The sequence below is a fragment of the Portunus trituberculatus genome, chromosome 15, assembly GCF_017591435.1.
Source record: "Portunus trituberculatus isolate SZX2019 chromosome 15, ASM1759143v1, whole genome shotgun sequence".
In the NCBI taxonomy this organism is placed as follows: Eukaryota; Metazoa; Arthropoda; class Malacostraca; order Decapoda; family Portunidae; genus Portunus; species Portunus trituberculatus.
The window spans coordinates 12910615-12930974 of NC_059269.1; the positions used below are offsets into that span (position 1 = coordinate 12910615).

Below are 20360 nucleotides of genomic sequence, written 5' to 3' on the forward strand. Positions count from 1 at the left end.
TTTACATATTCACTTAGTTGCGTCAAGCTCGTAATGTGTTTTCATTTTAATACAACATTATCACATTCCTTTCTGTGTGTTCATGAATAGCCTGCACTCGGCACACACTACTTCCTCTGGTAATGTGTTTCCGTGTGTGTGTGTGTGTGTGTGTGTGTGTGTGTGTGTGTGTGTGTGTGTGTGTGTGTGTGTGTGTGTGTGTGTGTGTGTGTGTGTGTGTGTTTCACCTCAAGTATTATATACGCATCATAGTAAACACCATAGCACATTTTACACAACCAAAACTCTCTCTCTCTCTCTCTCTCTCTCTCTCTCTCTCCACCTTCACCTTCACCTGTACACACACCACTGCTCTCACCATGACGTCACTTCCGATGAGACTCAAGCATCACGAATTCTAGAGTAAACCAACCCACCTCGTCTCCAAGTCACGTTAAAAAGAATAAGCTGGTGGTCTCCTCTTCACCAAGCTGGACAGAGTGTAGGTAAAGTAAAGGCAGTCACGGTGTGGGTGTGTGGGCGTGTGTGGGTGTGGGTGTGGGTGTTAGGGGAGTGAGTGGGAGAGGAAGGGGAGGGAAATCAGCCACCAATCCAGAGGCAAGCGTGTCTTCTCATTGTAACGGTACCAGTCTCTCTCTCTCTCTCTCTCTCTCTCTCTCTCTCTCTCTCTCTCTCTCGTGAATCACACAGACTGGCCAGAATCTAACTGTCTGTTGTCTGAAATTGAAATCCCTTTGTAATCCTTGTAATTTCTCTCTCTCTCTCTCTCTCTCTCTGTCTGTCTGTCTGTCTGTCTGTCTGTCTGTCTGTCTGTCTGTCTGTCTGTCTGTCTGTCTGTCTGTCTGTCTCTCTCTCTCTCTCTCTCTCTCTCTCTCTCTCTCTCTCTCTCTCTCATACTTGTGACGGTAAGAGACTGTTTCGCTTAAGGAGGAAAGACTCGAGCAACGCCGTCTGGCTGTCCCGCGGGAGAGGCAGACTTCCCTAAGTGTTTTTACGCTACCTGGGCGCCAGCTGTTTCACGCCAAGTTTACCCCAGAGAGCCATGCACATTGAGCCAGAACAGCGATGTCTTCAGATAGTTTATTTGGGCCACACGTCGTGAAGGGAGAGTAGTAGTAGATATCTTACAGAGCGGTGTTATGAAACGAGTCCCTTATCTAGTACTTTGGAAAGGGTCTAGTCAAAGTTACACGGATTTAAAGAAAAAAACATTTGTTGAAATTACGCGGGTTTTTAAGGGTTTTTAATGAAACGAGTCCCTTATCTAGTACTTTAGAAAGGGTCTAGTTAAAGTTATGCGGGTTTTAAATTTCTTTTGTTAAAGTTAAGCGGGTTTTTAAGGTTTTTTCAATGGTTTTAGTGAGGTTATCAAGATTTCTATAGTATTAAAAGGAGAAATATGTTTTTTGAGAGAGGATATGACAACGAATCTGATCGAACCCATTGTTAACAGTTTAAGGTTCAATCGTCAATGGTTTAATTTTAGATAAGATTGGATTAGGTAAGAATAAAATAAGGGAATGTCTTGATAGGAAAGACAAAGAAAATACGAACGAGCAAAGAAAAATCGAATGTTAGAAAAAAAATGTATGAGAAAAGTAAAATTCTCAAGGGTAAAGAAGTCGACGATGTGGAGGAAATGTCCAAAAGGGAAAATGTTCAAGGAAAGTAAGACAGATACGAACAAATGAGTCGAAGGTACGGAAGGAAAATGTTTGGGAAAAGTAAAATTCTCAGAGGCAAAGAAGTCGATGGTATGAAGGGGGGAGGAAAATGTTCAAGGAAAGTAAGATATAGACACGAACAAACAAGTCGAAGGTATGGACGAAAAATGTTTGGGAGAAAGTAAAATTCTCAAGAGGTAAAAGAAGTCAAAGATGTGGAGGAAACGTCCAAAGGGGAAAATGTTCAAGGAAAGTAAGATGATCACGGGGAAAATAAGTCAAGAGGAAGAAGGAGCGAATATTTGGAGTGGAAAAATGACCAATGGGAAATACATCTGGATGAAAAAAAAAAAAATAAAAAATAAAAAGATCCACGTGGGAATAATGTCCAAAAAGGTGAATATGTATAGAATTTGAAACTGATGTGAGTAAAACCTTGACTAGGGAAGGTGACTATAAGGTTACAACGTGATGGAGGGGATGAAAGAGGCCATAGAGTGGGTACTACAGGAGGCTTAATACTTCCATCATCCAATCAATAAATAAGAACTGTACCGTGACGAGAATAAAGGTGTCTTCTGTACGAGAATATATGATTGCGGAAGGAATTCTTAACTCTTTGACTGCCACGTGGTTCATCTTCCCTTAATAAGCCAATCACTCTGAGACGGCTTTACTTGTTCCACAGCCACATCTAATCTTTGAACCGACAACACTCACTCATTGATTCACAGAGCAACTAACTTAAATAAAACTACGATGACATGAATTTCTACTTTTAAACCGAGCATTCTTACTAGATAAAACTTTCAATTGGTTCACCGAGCAACTATACAACTAAAGTCACTTATGTACTCTCAAATCATTCGTAACTTAACAAAACCTAGAATGACATGAATCTATACTTTTAAACCGAGCATTCTTACTAGATAAAACTTTCATCAATTGGTTCACATAGCAATAATAAGACTAAAGTGAATAATGTATTCTCAAACCATTCGTAATTTAACAAAATAAAGTCAAAATAAAATAAATCTATATTTTTACATCGAACACCCTTACTAGATAAATTTTATTAATTCGTTGATAGAGCAACTATTAGACTAAAGTGAATATCTACTCTCAAATCATTCACAACTTAACAAAACTTAACAAAATATGAATCTATGCTTGCAAACCGACCATTCTTACCAGATAACACTTTGACTGGTTCACAGACAACTATAAGACTGAAATATCCCTCAAACCATTGTTTTTTTTTTATACCATGTAGGCTTTTCACGGGAATTTATGGGCTAAAGGGATACTTTTTGGGGTACCTCCTATCTAAAAGCCCACCCGCTAGGAAACCGTTGCCCCGAGTGAGGAAGCCCAACCTACACTCGGACCGTGGACAGGAGACCACTCGGACCCCAAAGCACGCATGGTTCCACTGTACCACGGCGGCCCAATTCGTAACTTAAAAGCTAGAATGACATGAATCTATATTTTTAAACCGATGATTCACACTACAAAGCAAACACTCTCTTAATTGAGCAAACATAAGACCAATGAGCAATTCAGGCCTGTATTATGAAACGCTTACTCTTACCATTAATACTTCCTAAAGGCTCCAATTGAAGATAGTCGTGTTTTTAAGAGTGTTTTTATAGTTCTGGTGAAAGATTGGCAAGATTAGTTGTTCATTAAAAGGAGAAACTGTCTTGAAAACCCGCATAGTTGTCTCTGTGGAAAATTGTCGTAGTGAAAGAGGAAGGCGTTTGTGATACGGGCGTCAATCTCACACCAGCAACCCTAACAAATTATAATCTCATACCAAACAGGAATACGGAAAGGTTACCACATGCATGCAGTCGGTTAGTCCTTTCACTGCTATGGTTTCCTTGTAGGCGCAAACTTGGCGTGCGATTCAGAAAGGAGTTACCCAGTTCCTGAAGCCTTCCAATATCTGCAGCGTCAGTAGAATCAGTAAAGCCATGTAGGGTCAATATGAATATGTTACAGTTGGAAGATTTAGTGAGGTTATTCTTATTCTACTACGAGCATCCAATTAAACACATTTCATACATGATTATTTTAGTCCATGTGAAATGATGCTCGTTTTTTATCGTATTTTGGCTGTGGTTAGTGCAAAATAGATGTGTTAGTATCTAGCTATCTCCATTTAACCCCTTCAGTACCATGACGCATTTTCATATTCATTCTGCTTCCTATTTGGTGATTTTATACAGCTTCAAATACTATGTTGGGATTCGAATAGTGAAGACTTTGCTCATTAATCTTCTGACCTCCAAAGAACCTTCCTAATCTATATAAAATGGTCTAATCCTACCCAAAACTCATGGTAAGAAATGCGTTCCCGTTCTGAATGGATCAAGGAAAAGGAAGAAAAATAAATCGAAGTTTGCCAAATTGATTTCATAAATGTCTTGATACTCCTACATACAAATAGACGTAATATAACCCAACGTAAGAGAGTCAGGATAAGCTGCATGCCTGCTCTCCTCCTGCGGTCTCACTGCATAAGGCTTTCTTCTTTCTCTCACTCCCACTCTTTCCAACTCTCTAATGCAAGAAGTAATCGGTACTCTCAATCATTCATACCTTCCTTTGGTAAACTCTAGATCTCCCTGCCTGCTTCTGTATTTTCAACTTCCTATGACTTGACTTCATTTAAGACGGAGGTTTCAAGACATTTATCCCTCACTTTTGGCTAACTCTCTCGGACCTGCAAGGGGACTGTCATTTAAGTGGGCCTTTTTTTCTATTTTCTGTTGCCCTTGGCCAGCTTTCCCCTCTTATATAAAAAGCTAGGTGTATCAATCATCATTCACTTTTCTTTCTATCATCACGTCTTACTTTTATCACGTTTTCTGTATGATGGAGAATTGATGATACAAGAATCAATGACTTGAAACATAAGTTACATAAAGTCATTCTAGTATATCTTTAAAAAATTGAGAGACCAGTATGATTTCAACCTGGCATATTCCCATGAGCCTCCTAGCGAGCGGTGAGTTCTATACGTATATATGATAAAAAGTCCTGAAGAAAGGCTGATACAAGGAAGAATAAATGACTTGATACATAGGTTACGGTAAGTCATTCACGTACTATGCCTCAGGAAAACTAGAAAATTGAAGGTGATCCATTAAATTTCATCCTGACCTATTCCCGTGAGCCTCCTAGCAAACCACGGCGGAATACTTTGTCACGGTCAATAACCCCTGCTTTCTGCGACCTTTCAAAAGAGCAGGGCCGGCGTTCTTCCAGTGTGACATGTGCCTGACCTATGCACGGCTGACATTCATGAGCTATACAAATCCTCTCATGGCTAATCGATGATTTTACGCATGGTTGTACACGTCTCCTACTCTGAGGGCCTTTGTGTTAATGGTGAAAGAACGTAACGGGTGAATTATGAATGTTTTGTTTTGTTTTGCAAGTGTTTTGTTTCATGTCTGTCTTTTTTCTCTCTCTCTCTCTCTCTCTCTCTCTCTCTCTCTCTCTCTCTCTCTCTCTGTGTGTGTGTGTGTGTGTGTGTGTGTGTGTGTGTGTGTGTGTGTGTGTGTGTGTGTGTGTGTGTGTGTGTGTGTGTGTGTGTGTGTGTCCGCATTATTTAATTATCTAATTCAGCTGTTTATGAAAAATGGAGGGAACAGAATCGCTTAAAATATTACAACGGTACCTTCCTTTTGTTTTCCCTTTTAAAACCTACCCTTAAATATTACAATGGTCCCCGCTCTCTTCTTCCCATTTTCTTTACTCCATCCTAATCATAAAAGACGTAAACAATCTGCTAATTCTTTGTTTTCGCTTTCTTTCGGCGCTAATAATTGGGTATGTATATAGTAATGATGTATTTTTCGTATGTATATGCTAATAATTGTTAAAATGACAATAGTGGAGAAGTTTATTCGGCCAGTTAGCAATGGAATAATGCAACTAATCACAAAATAAGCGGTGCGTTAACTCCTTCAGTACCATGACGCGTTTTCCTACTTATTCTGGTTACTATTTGGTGATTTTCTACAGCCTCAGAAAGTTATGAGGGTTGAAATAGACAAGACTGGCCACTAATCTTTTGACCTCCATACATCTTTCCTAACGTAAATTAAATCATCTAGTCGTACCCAAAACTCACGGTAAAAAATGTGTCCCAGTACTGAAGGAGTTAATAACATGAGAGATTAAACCATGTGTGTGTGAAGTCGAGCAGCTGATGGCACAAAATTTTTCCTGCATATTTATTTCACAAAGCTCAATCAGTTAATATGAAAACTCGCTCGTGTCGTAACTTTTTTTTCTTTAATTCATGTTTAAACTGAGAGAGAGAGAGAGAGAGAGAGAGAGAGAGAGAGAGAGAGAGAGAGAGAGAGAGAGAGAGAGAGAGAGAGAGAGAGAGAGAAAATTTAATCACACCTCACACAATTATCCCAAACAAACAAGTAAACATGAACACGCATCACGTCAAGTCACTGTGGCCATTGAAAATAAAAGTAAAAATAAAAATAGAAAATAGAAATAAAAATAAAATAAAACTTCAGACAGAACAATACAAGTGAAACGGGAGACAAGAAAAAGACATACCAAGGCCAACATCCGCTCAAACTGTAATAAATCGAACCCCCCACACAAACACGCGCGCTTCCATTCCATCCCCACCCCCCAACCAGCCCTGAGCTCAGCCGCCTTTCCTTTCCTTTCCTTACCGTGCTTGCATTCAACACATTACACATCACATCCCCATTAACCCCTTCAGTGCTATGATGCGTTTCCATAATCATTCTGCTTACTATTTAGAGATCTTACACAGCTTCAGAGACTTACGTGGGGATTAAAATAGTGGAGATTCTGGCCATAAATTTCTGACCTCCATGAACTTTTCCTAATGTCAATAAAATCGTCTAATCATACCTCTCATCATTGTAAAACTGCGTCCCAGTACTGAAGGAGCTAACACACCACCAGGGGTTCGATACGAGCAATCTAGAGCACAGTACATTACTTCCATCAATCTTAAAACTCCATTGACACTGTTGCCAGATCTTACAAGTCAACGCCAACGGTCAAGCTCAGATTCAACGCGTCACGCATATATGAATTGATTATAACCATACATATCAAAACACGTAGCGAGGCAAACCCAAGAGACAGTAAGAAATAACCCTACAAGAATGATATACTGACATCGACAAAAGATGACCCGTCGGTCAGGACAGCACTAAGCTCCACCACCCACACCATCAACACCTCCCAGCCACGTCTCCATATATAGGTTCGTATTCTCAAACACTTATCTGCTTCACCACCTCCACTTCAAAACGCTTCATTTAAATGTACACGTGTTATGCAAGGTGTTTTTACGCAGAGTGGCAATATCTATACATTATTAATTGTAGAAACACTCTTGAAAACCCCGCTAATCATCTCTGTGGCCTTGGAAAACACTCGTGGTGAGAGAGCAAAGCGTTTCTGAATACGGACCATACTGTCCATACACCGATGCGAATTTCTGCCTTCTGCCTTCTGGACCGTTCTTTCCCCCGTTTCCCCAGTTCCCAGCAGATCTCCAGTGAGCCGCCACGCAGATCGATGCCACTGTCTGTGTTCACATTACGTCGGTGAATGCTGCCGTTCTCCTTTGCTTGATACCCCGTGATCCGCTCAACATACACACACACATACACACACCCAAGGGCGCACAAACAAGACCAGCTGTGTTTGGGGTCTATAAATGGTTCCCTTTCGACACAGCTAAGTAGTGTAATTGATACCCCATTTTTTTTTTTTTTTCATCCCTTGGTACTATTTCATATAGCAAACCAAGGGATTAAATGGTTTTTAGAATATTATATAGAGGAAAACAGTACGGCGCAGTGACAGTCGGTTGTTTAACGTCACGGCAATAGTGGTATTAAACGTGCATTTTGATGAGAGAGAGAGAGAGAGAGAGAGAGAGAGAGAGAGAGAGAGAGAGAGAGAGAAAGGAGGCTTGCGTCATCTAACATAAAGCAGAACTCCTCGAACAATCTCTAATGAAATCGCTATTTATGCACTACCACCCTCACCACCACCACCATCATCCAATCCTTCAAAATGTACCAAAATGAGAAAAAAGTAACGGGGGACATTAAATAGAAAAAAAAATAATAATAACGAACCAAAGATTACATTATTTCAGGATGAGTTTGGGTGTCTGTCTGAGAGAGAGAGAGAGAGAGAGAGAGAGAGAGAGAGAGAGAGAGAGAGAGAGAGAGAGAGAGAGAGAGACGTTTGCGTCGGTTTCTTGTACCACTATCAACTACAGTGCCATCTATGTACAACACGTGTAATAAGTAAGGAACAGCAGTCATGGTAACGAAAGTTCAAATTCCGGCAAAACAAACTGTGATGCAAAAGTGGTCAGAACTGTTTTCACGTTTGCATGAGTTTCCCTCGCCTATAATGCAAAATCAAACTCACTGGAATCATGAAAACACCATAAAAATGGAAATAAAACGATGATATCTTCTATGTAAAACATTCGAGAAAGCAGTGCATGTTATGACGTGTAAGATCAGAATCGTTTATACCCCCCCTCCCTTCCTCCCTCCCTCTCAAACTGGAATATTAAAACATTATGTATAATAACAGCGCCACGTATTGTACTATAAGGAAGACAAAAGACAGTTTAATATTCTTATGTATTTCTTCATCTAATCAGTGTGGGAATCCCTCCCTCGCAGGTGTGATGCGTCACCCTCAGAGTAACAATTAATTGTACTAGTTATGACTCAGGACCTCTGTTGTCGATCGAAGACGCTTAAATAGATTAGCATGTACTCTTCATGGCTTTAATATATTCAGTTTATCAGGAAAGACTAAAGAAAACATATTGCAATTCTAAATGTGTTAAATTAAAACATAGGTTCCTCTTGGTGTGCAGTCTAGTCTGGGGGATCTCTGGTATAAAGCTTTAAGCCCTCCACACACTACATTCATTTCCACGTCCACCCTCCGCTACTCCCTTCACAAACAAATACATTTCTTAGTCCAGGCATATCAGCCCTCCCTCGCATTGCCGATTTCTGTCAACACTTTTCCTGCTCCCGTCCTGATCAATCTAGATAACAGCACACCAAACTGACTGCATTATTCATTTGCATTTATTACACTAGCCCTTTTCAACCCTCACGAATAAGCCATTGATACTGGCAAATCTATTACAGGATGTCTTTCATTTACGTGCATTAACACTCTTCTGCCACAATCATCCCTTGTTAAATTTCTAATCCCATTAAAAAAGATCCACTGACTGAAGTTGAAGCTTCTGAGTCAGAAACTAAAATGGTAAAGGTAAATCTTTAACTGCAAAAATATTTTCAATTAGTATTTGTATAGGTCTGGACCTGCATAAAAAATAAATTAATTAATAAAATAAAATAAATAACTTGCCTGATTGTTGTAACATGTCTTTACTTAAAGAACCCTTGTACACATTTATAAAATACTTTCCGAGTTCCTAGGAATGCAGCATGGATCTTTTCCACTTTTAAATAAAACAAAAAAAAACACTTAAAACTCACTTTTCAACTGATACATAATACTAATATTAAAATTCTTCTACAATTACTTACTGAATTGCCTTTTAATCTTACAGGAAAATCTTTAATCACAAAATTCTTCATGGTACCATATGCATTAGTTTTCAGTCCACCCAGGACAAGGCAGGCATAGGTTCAGAAATGAGGCCTTTTTAACAGGAGATTCATGCTGGCCATCAGAGAGCAACACACACATATGCTCCACCACAATGTTATGAACCATTTGTTAGGCTGGCCATGATATGAATCCAGCGTATGAATAATACCAACATGATTCTTGTATGTCATGCATGACTTATATACAACTTCAGCCGTATTACCTGGTTCACACCACAGTAAAATTTTCTCTCGTATGCAACAGTTACTGGCAAAGACAACAAAATTCTGACAGGGGAAAAATATGTGGACCACTTCAAGTACCAGTTCCTAAAAAGACTACTAAGTAAGTAGAAAGGTTAAATGGAAGATGATAAGTGTCACTGAAGAAGAGGGATAATCATCTGGAAGGTTGCAGTATTGAGTTGATATAGAGGAACTGAGTTGTGAAGCATTTAACATTACAGTATAATAAAAATTTTAGGGAGGGCAGGTCAGCCATTCTATTGCTTCCTTGTGTGTGGCGTTTTCTTCCTGCAGGGTTAGTCGTCTATGGAAACACCGATGTATGGTCCATAAGGAGGATGTTCAAGTGTGCAAGTGCTGACTTGCAGTATCTAGGATGAGCAAGTTTGAGATGATGAAGCCATATTTTTCTCGGCCATGAACCTGTTACGTCATCACAACTTCTTTAAGCTGTAAAGAGTTTATGCCATAAAACATTTAGGCTGAAAGTAGCTTGGACCTCAGGAACCTTAAGGCTATGAGATACTTATGCCAAAGTCTAGAAAAGTCCAACTTCTGAACCTCTATCATCCTGAAAGAACTAAAAATTAAGGACTGTGCCAAGAACGTGTTTATTCAGTTTTCAACATCTGTAAACCTCCTCGGAGGCCGCCATGGTACAGTGGAACCATGTGTGGTTCCGAGGGGTCTCCAAGCGCATGGGCTCAAATTCTGTCCACGGTCCGAGTGTAGTGTACTGTACCTAGGTAGGGTTTCCTCACTCGGGGCAATGGTTTCTTGGCGGGTGGGCTTTGAGATAGGAGGTACCCCAAGAAAGTACCCCCTTTAGCCCATAACTTCCCATGAAAAGCCCACATGGTGTGAGAGAGAGAGAGAGAGAGAGAGAGAGAGAGAGAGAGAGAGAGAGAGAGAGAGAGAGAGAGAGAGAGAGAGAGAGAGAGAAACTTAAGTCTCAGCAAAACATCATAACTGTTAATCAAAGTAAGTGCTATAAAGCAGATAACTGTTAATCCAAGTAAGTGCTATAAGGCAGAGGTAAAAGACAGTGCAGCACGGATCATCTTACACTTTCGTCTCATAACAAGGCATGACCACTAAGGTGTGACCACTACTGGAGCTGGGCAGTCCATTACTTAGTCCACTACTTGCAGACTCCCTAAATGTAGCAGAATAGTGGTAAGCAAAAAGTAAGGGGTAGCAGACTCAAAAAAATTCAAAACCACTACATGTGATTTTTATTTTTTTTTTTATGTATCTTACAATAAAACTGCTAATTTTGGGTTTTAAATACATATATGTACACAGTAGCTTGAAATATATATAAAAAAACAAAGAATAGTGTTTTTTTGGGTACCAGTACTTTAGTTGTGCTTTATATAACAAATAGCAATAACCGAGTAGTGGGTAGCTGTTTTGAGATTTTGAAAAAGTAGCAGTAGCGGTTCCGGCAAGCCAAGGCAGAGGATGTAGAGGTTTCTAAAATTTAGTATTGGCACCTATCTCTCACTACTGCCAAACTAAAGCACATTTATTTTCATATCTAAATTTTATATTGTATACAGTGCCTACATCCAGCTCTGAGTACCTATATGCACTATAAATAAAATTGCCTGCGCTACTAATGGGCAGAAGCTGAACAGCACTTCCCATACACTCTTCAAGTGTGCCTACAGGCGCTATAGGCCTTACCGTAAAAAAAATAATAAATAAAAAAATAAAATAATAATAATAATTATATACTGTTCTTACTTCATAGTGGCAAACTTTAAAGGGAAAACTACTAGGAACTTCATTGCTGCTACACAAACAACACATATTCAACTAATTAATACCAGAAAAACAATGAATAAAAACTGTTTTCCAGCTACATTTATTACTCCAGATTCTAATTGTGGTTATACATATTGAAGGTTAAGGAATTTCTCAGAGGTCATGATGATGTTATTTTCACAGGAACAACATGTAAAAAATTATATGAAAAGTGGCTAAACAGATTGATGGATATGGATAAAAACTAGTATTTGGTAAGTAGATGCTATCTTCTGTGTGTTTATTGGCTCCATATGTTCTCAACACACAAGAGGGAGAGATACAAGATACAATTCCACACAATATAACGATTGTATATCTGTATCTTACCAGTATCTTATTCAGCTTAATGGGCAGACTTAAGTATTTGTCAAAGGTACAACATGAGGACCACAGAATGCAGGTAATTCTGGCAGCTGCCCAGCTCTCCTAGTACTGCCTGTTTGGTGACAAAACTACAATAATTCTTCCTATTTCCAACACGAAAAACACTAAATAAGTATTGTTGGCATAACATGAAATTATTCAGTAATAAAGAAACAGATATAAAGGGAGTTATGCATAATGCAGCATGACAACCCACACAACTTTCTAAGAACTGACAACACTGAAGTGCGATCTATAATTCACCATCTTATCACGGCACCTTCCCATATACAGCACGTACAGGGACCACAGACTGAAGGAATATCATATGAGAAACCAACTATTGCCCAACATAACAATACATGAAGTGAGCCTCATGACAGACAAGCCAGACCTACGTACCTACAGCAGCTGATCAGGTGCGACGGTGGTGCGGCTACAAAGCGTGACTTCCTGAGGCACAACCTTGATAGAAGACTGAGGAGAAGGCAATAAATGAAGCAGTGCCTGTATCCCAAGGTAGGTAATATGCTGGATGTGTGCAGCAGACCGGAGAGGAAGGACTAAGGGCCGTGAAGGGAGGGAGTGACGAGCACCTTCAAGCCCCTCTCCACACGGGTACTCCCTCCTCTTATTTCACTGCTAGGTAAGAGTCATTCACACCACAGGCCTTCCTGGGGAGTCCAATCGCAGTCAAAGCATTGCGTGAAGGGCCCAGCAAAAAGAACAAGCCCTCGCCCACGGAAGGAAGGAGAGACACACCACGTCACGCCCCCGACACAACACTGAGACCACCTCAATGTCCGACTATACTCTGCATGGGGGACTCAATACTATTTAAACACCGTCCCCACGTCCCTGCAGGCGGCCAAAGGACGTCACGCACATGAATAGGGAGATATTTGTAGTCTGAAGGCACTATTACCAAGATATGAGAGAGAACAACAATGAAAACCCCATTGATTCGCGACCAGTTATTATCGAATAGGCTGCATTGGCAACTCGCTCCCTGCATCAGCTGTCACAGATCGGATTTCTCCTCCGGTATTACTGCGCCAACACAACACAACGAATTCCTGTCCATACGGTGTTTTAGGATAAGGAAAATACTATCGACTGTGACATGTGTGGAATTTATGGGAATAGTGATAGCGTCCTTTTCCCTCGTGCACCTGGCAGGGGGGCGCAAGGTGAGTCATGCGGTGGTGCCACATCTGCTTCTCCTGAGCCTTCGTCACGCCCGCCCGCGTCCGGATGTTCTTCGCACTACCTGACCCAAACCCTAATTAAACTGATTCCAAACATTTCGTGTGATACTACCTATTAATCTCCCTCCGTACATCTGCTAAATAAAGATGGCCACTTATAGATGAACCCATGACCACGAAAAGTATCCAAGACATGGGAAAACAAACATATAGCTAACAGTTGTCGAAAATAACATAATATTGATACTGCTAATAAAAGTGCACTAGAAGTAATAAAACACAGTGGTGGTCTATATACGTATGTTTGCTGTGAGGGATAATAATATAGCAGTAGCCGATATACATGCTTTCACCAAAAAGGAAAATCTTTCTCTATAAGTACCAACAGTGTACAAACAAATACAACACAAGATGAAATCATTTCCCTTACTACAGGCTTGGGACACCTGCTTTGTGTTTACCATACGTCCAACTTTATAGAGGCAGGACAGCCATGTGAATGTCAAGCTACAGACCTTAGATAGTGGAGGATGATATTCTAAAATTTAAAGCTATCTGATCCTTTACATTAGGGTTTAGTTTCTGAAATTGTGTAGGAGTCACTAAAGAAAAATATGTATCAAGGAAAGGCCATCTCTCTTGGTTCAAATCCTTGTTATATGAGCTTTTAATGCGAGCAGTTACAATTCTAATTACATTTAATCGCCAATAGGTCCAGTCTCAAACACCTGCACCTAACCTGACTCTGTCCTATCAGGTTGACCGGATCGCAACATTCTCCACCTCTCATAACAGTAATGATAATGATAAGCACCTACTTATGCGTTGATAATACGTACTTCCTTTGCTGCATGATAAGGCTATGACTAACTGAAATGGTGCACAGTGGTGGGTGGAATAACAGGAACGAAGCTAAATGCTTGATTAAAAAATACATATGGTATAAATTGATCGCACTAGTGTACACATGACAGATGTGCTTATCAATTGCAGTGTTTGTTCAATATCAATGATTAGGTAAAATATGCAAATACTGAAATGCTGAGAAGGAACTGATAAAGGAAAGGCACTCAATGATTTCAAATGTATGCTGATGATTCCCTTTAAACAGCCAAGAGAGGAGGGAATCTGAAATTTATGCACTGCTGAAGACCACCAGAGACATGCAAGTGAAGGAAGGACAGGGATAATGCGACTTAAGAGGGAAAGAAGACTGTTGCTAATATGCAGCTCTGTTACACAATGAGGCCATAGATTTCTGAGAAGTTGAAGAGTTTAGAGGTGAAGGCTACAAACTAATACTTATACATATTGTGTACTATAAAAAAAAACACTAAAATGTAGAGTAAGACAGGATACAAAGTTGCTTGTTATGGATACATGAATAAAAATCTCTTTAAACTGAAGAATACAGTACATAAAATAAATAATGTGTGAGTACTGTTATACAATACATTACTGTAAGACACTAGTCTGGCATGATAAAAAAATAAGTAAATGGAATAGGTACGCTAAGAATAGTAGGTGAGAGAGAGAGAGAGAGAGAGAGAGAGAGAGAGAGAGAGAGAGAGAGAGAGAGAGAGAGAGAGAGAGAGAGAGAGAGAGAGAGAGAGAGAGAGAGAGAGAGAGAGAGGATGAGTCACAAAAATTATCACTTCATGCAAGAAATACATTCATCAGCTAAAATAAATAAATAAATGAACAGCACCAAAAGAAAAAGTGTACTTACTCTTAGAGTGATGCCATACTCAAATCAACATCTCAGTAGTCCTCAGTCAGTCTGAAATGGATAAACAAAAATTAAGGATAGTAATGTTGCTAACTATATACCACAGCTACTCACACCACACAGAAATTCCCCATGTCACATGGCAGAAATATACTGAAATGGCCCTAGTATAACAAACTTGAGGTGACTATGTACCAAGACAATCATTCAAATCTACCTTACATTGAGAATAAGCAGAATCAAATGAAACACAAGCTAAGAACCAAGAACGCTAACACTCTATCTTATCTCAATCAATGTTTGAGGAATACTATATATCTGATTACTTCAAGAAATTGTCAGATGTTAAGGAAAGTCTCAAGGAAACTGTTTTAAATTATAATGGAAACTTGGCCCAAATATTCCAGTGATGGTGTTGGTGTTGTGAACTTGTGATGGTTGACCTACTCAACCTGCTACCTAGAGGTTTTTATTGGAATCTTGGGTTTGGCAGGAATAAAAATTAATGCATTCTTTTCCACTATAGCTCCAGTCCACCATGCAGTGAAAGGATTCAAGATGTAACCTGAGGAGCTGTGACTTTGCCTTCCAAGGGGGAACATAAGGGTGTGTGTGTGTGTGTGTGTGTGTGTGTGTGTGTGTGTGTGTGTGTGTGTGTGTGTGTGTGTGTGTGTGTGTGTGTGTGTGTGTGTGTGTGTAATTTACCACGGTCGCCCGCTGGTCACCCAGTCAGTCTTCCCCATTACGGAGCGACCTCAGAGCTCATAGACCAATCTTCAGGTAGGACTGAGACCACAACACACTCCACACACCACGAAAGCGAGGCCACAACCCCTCGAGTTACATCCTGTACCTATTTACTGCTAGGTGAACAGGGGCCACACATTAATAGGCTTGCCCATTTGCCTCGCCGCGCCAGGACCCGAAACCCGGCCCTCTCGATTGTGAGTTGAGCGTGCTAACCACTACACTACGCGGTGTGTGTGTGTGTGTGTGTGTGTGTGTGTGTGTGTGTGTGTGTGTGTGTGTGTGTGTGTGTGTGTGTGTGTGTGTGTGTTTTCTCTAACAGTTAAGAAATTATCCTGCCAAGCTCTGCCATGTACACAAAGGAAGATAAAAATAAAAATAAAAATACGAATAAAAATAAACAAAATACAAAAGTAAAGAAGATCCAACCATCTCTATCACTGGTCAAAAGTAGAGTTCATAAACTCGCACCTGTTACTGTCACACTAAAATTCAGCCAAATATTGTTTTACGTAGTGATCTGACCAACTTCTGGGACTAAAAGAACACACCAAATACATGTTATGTTGTCACAAGTTACTGATACAACTAATCTTTGATCACCTTCATTCACACCATCTGCATTGACCCAGAGCAAGTCACCACTTAGTGCCTATACCATTTCACTGTGAATGAATGTACATGCTCTAGCTGCTTTGTTATGGCTTCATTGTTCCTGACATACTCGTGAGAGGATCTAATTTTGGCTACGTTTAAGTCACAGCAGACTCACGTAACTAGCATAGAAAGTAAATCCAACCCTGTGAAAGACTAAGAATGATGCAACTTGATGTGACGGAATGTAATTGAATCTTCTAGTGTGAATAGCTTATGCAAAGATTGATACAGATAACATTTAATTGGGCGGCAATTCAGATTACGTCACAAACTGTCTTAACTTGACTTTGGTGCATACGCAGCCAAGACATGACAAAAGGAACCAGAACTTAGTCACAAAGCAGAGTTCCTACTGTAGAGAAAATTTCTACCTTCTTATGACCAAAACTCATTTAGGAAGGAGGTTTTAAGACATTTATCCCATTCTTTTGGCTAACTTGAGGGGCCTCTCTAAGACCTGCTCAAGGACTGGCATCAAAGTAAGCTTTTTTTTGTTTAGCCACTTTTGTTAACCTCCGCCAAATTTCTCCTCTTACATAAAAAGAATTAACTATCCTCGCAACAAAAAAGTGTCTTTTAACATAATATATTTTTCTTTAGGTGCAGAACATCAATTACTAAATCATAATTTTCACATATCAGCAACCTTCATTTAATCTGCTGTAAGTATTGAAGACATTAAAGTAACACTTTAAAGTAACACTTAGTTTTAATTTCAGTTGATATTAAAATTACATTAGCATTTTCACCAGAGGATTAGGTTAAGCTGAGTTTTAATTTATTGATATTAATCTTATTGCTAATCCCTTCAGTCAGTAAAAGATGTAACAAGCATCCTGGTAAATATGAAGACAAGGAAAGCCATTTATTTATTTATGTTTTCGGCTCGTAACCTCCAATATTACCGAACCAAACTTAAGTGTCAAATTCTGCAAACTTTTACCAAACAAATAAATACTCAGTCTATAAATTACATAATAAGCATCAGTTAATATCAAGACAAGGCACTCCATTTAAATCACTAATATTTTTGGCTCTTAATCCCCAGCATTATCTAACCTAACCTAGCATTACCTCACCAAAATGTCAAATTCTGCATATTTTTACCAAACAAATAAATAGTCAGTCTGTAAATGATATAATAAGCATCAGTAAATATCAAAACAAGACACACATTCCATTTACTAATTCACTAACATAACCTATGTGTCAAATTTAGTACATTTTTTTACTAAATAAATAAATAATCAATCTGTAAATGACATACTAATAAGCATCATTAAATATCAAGACAAGGCATTCTTTTTGGATCAACTACAAATGTTACCAAACCTTACCTAATCTTAACATAACCTGACTAAGCATTAACTTACCATACCTAACCTAACCTAACCAACCATTACCTAACCTAACCTAACCTAACCATTACCTACCTAACCTAACTTAACCTAACCTAAATGTCAAATTCTACACACTTTTACCAAATAAATACCGTCTGGAAATCACTACACTAAGATTATTTTCACAAACCCTTTATTAATCTATCTTTCTGCATTACTAGTGTTCTCCCTTCTTTTTTCTTTTTTCAATATTCCATGCATCTGATACGTTAACACCATCAGTCATTATATTTAGGGAGGTGTTCAAGTTACGGCTTTCCACTTTAATACAACTGAACAAAAATTGATAAGGGCCTCAATAACCTAGCATTAAGTAACTTAACCTTACTTAAACATCAAATTCAGCACATTTTTACCAAACAAATCAACAAATAGCATCTAGAAATCACTACACTAAGATTATTTTCATAAACCCTTTATTTATCTTTCTTTTTGGTATTACTAGAGTTTTCCCTTTTTTCCATGACATTTCCTGCATCTGATGCATCAAGACCAACCAATGATCATATTTTGGGAGGTGTTCAAGTCATGGCTATGGCTTTCTACTTTCCTACAACTGAGCACAGTGACAAGGGCCTCAAAAACCTAGCATCACCTAACCTAACCTAACTTAACCTTATCTAAATGTCAAATTCTACACATTTTTACCAAACAAATCAACAATTAACATTTGGAAATCACTAGACTAGGATTATTTTCACAAACCCTTTATTTTTTATTTTTTTATTATTACTAAGTTCTCCCTTTTTTTTCTACCATCCCATACGTCAAAACCACCAGCCATATTTTGAGAGGTGTTCAAGTCACAGCTATGGCTTTCTGCTTTCCTACAACTGAGTAAAAGTGACAAGGGCCTCAACAACCTAGCATTACCTACCTTAACCTAACTTAACCTTATCTAAACGTCAAATTCTACACATCTTTACCAAACAAATCAACAAATAGTGTCTGGAAATTATTTGACTAAGATAATTTTCACAAACCCTTTATTTTTGTGTTAGCGGAGTTCTCCCTTTCCATAATTATTCCAATACCTTTTCAATTATTCATTTTGCATTACTAGTCATCCCCTTTTTCTTAATACTCCATGCATCTGATATGTCAAGACAGCCAATATATTTTGGGAGGTGTTCAAGTCACGACTATGGCTTTCCACTTTAACACAATTGAGCAAAAGTGACAAGGGCCTCAACAATTTAGCATTACCTAACCTAACCTAACTTAACCTTACCTGAACGTCAAATTCAGCACATTTTCAACCAACAAATAGCATCTGGAAATTATTACACATTGATAATTTTTAAAAACCCTTTATTTATCCTTTCTTTTGTATTACTAGAGTATTTCCCCCCTTTTTTTTAATACTTTATGCATCTGATATGTCAAGACCAACCAAACATTATATTTTGGTAAGTATTCAAGTCACAGCTACAGCTTTCTGCTTTCCTTCAATAGAGCAAAAGTGACAATGGCCTCAACAACCTAGCATTATCTAACCTAACCTAACATTATCTAAACGTCAAATTCTGCACATCTTACCAAACAAATCAACAAATAGAGTCAGGAAATTATTTTGACTAAGATCATTTTCACAAACCCTTTATTTTTGTGTTAGCAGAGTCCTTCCTTTTCATAATATTCCTATACCCTTTAATTTTTTCTTTTTGCATTACTAGTTCTCCCCTTTTTATTAATATCTGATACGGCATAACCACCAGCCACTATATTTTGGGAGGTCTTTAAGTCATGGATATGGCTTTCCACTTTAACACAACTGAGTAAAAATGACAAGGCCTCAACAACCAATTATTAGACTATGCTGATTTTCAGAAACCTTTTATTTATCCCTTCTTTTGTATTATTAGAGTTCTTCCCACTTTTTTTTCTAATACTCTATGCATCCGATACGTCAAGACCAACCAAGCACTATATTTTGGGAGGTTCAAGTCACGGCTACGGGTTTCCACTTTGATACAATTGAGCAAAAATGACAAGGGCCTCAACCATTTCCGACCAGCAGACCTCAAGCAAAACATGACTCGTGACTTGCATATGACGTCACCCACATGTCTCCTTCCTGTTCATTACTCCAGCTGACAGATTCATTAGAGGTGGAAAAGTAATCAATAAGACAAAAATCCAGTGCCTTCAAAAGCTCATATCCCGGGACTTGTCATGGAACACACACACACACACACAGGGGAGGAAATGGGGTTCAAGAAATAGTTTTGCCAAATAAATCTCTGGAATACAATAAGTGAAATAAAAGTGCATGTAAAAAAAACTGCATACACGAAGCCATATATAAGAAAATAAAAACATGATCAGCACTAGAGAGGAGAGGAAAAAAAAAAAAAACAATAACTAGCCGAATCAATCCTGAATTCCGAATTTGATAAACTTTCCATCATATTATTTTTTTTTATCTAAGCCCCTTCAGCACTACCTAGTCCTCTTATTTCGGCTTTCAGAAGAGTACAGATATGCTCACCCTTCAGTAATGGGTCTATCAGCTGCTTGTACCACACACGTTCAATACCACAGGGACCCTCCACCCCGCCTCCACTCTCACTGAGCTCTCCTTCTCCTCTTCTTCCTCTCCTTGTGACCTCTGACTTTTATATTTATTTTTTGGGGTCCTTCCACTTTTATTTCTTTTATTTTCTTTATTTGTTTATTATATTTTTGGTGTTGTTTTGCTTTATATATAGATAATTGATTTTTATATTCATTTCATATTTATTTTTCTCATTATTCCATTTCCTCTTGCTTTTCTGATATCCGCTAATTTATTTTTGGCTGTCTCTACTCTTCTCTTCCTCTGCTTTTTCGTTCTTGGCACACAAATACAA

The 20360-nt window shown here is 38.8% G+C and overlaps 1 protein-coding gene across 4 annotated transcripts in view; it reads right to left on the reverse strand.

Annotated features, from left to right (window-relative positions):
* Nucleotides 1-20114, reverse strand: part of LOC123504349 (kinesin light chain-like) — a 73431-nt gene extending 53317 nt beyond the window's left edge. For 2 of the 4 annotated variants that reach the window (XM_045254803.1, XM_045254806.1), the window contains exons 1-2: nt 20000-20114; nt 14705-14755 (exon numbers count right to left, since the gene is read on the reverse strand). The gene's annotated coding sequence lies outside the window, so the exon portion shown is untranslated. Of the gene's footprint in view, nt 1-12169; nt 12713-14704; nt 14756-19999 lie in introns of those variants that run through there. The other 2 variants (XM_045254807.1, XM_045254804.1) reach the window with 2 other exon arrangements.
* Nucleotides 20115-20360: the final 246 nt, after the last annotated feature.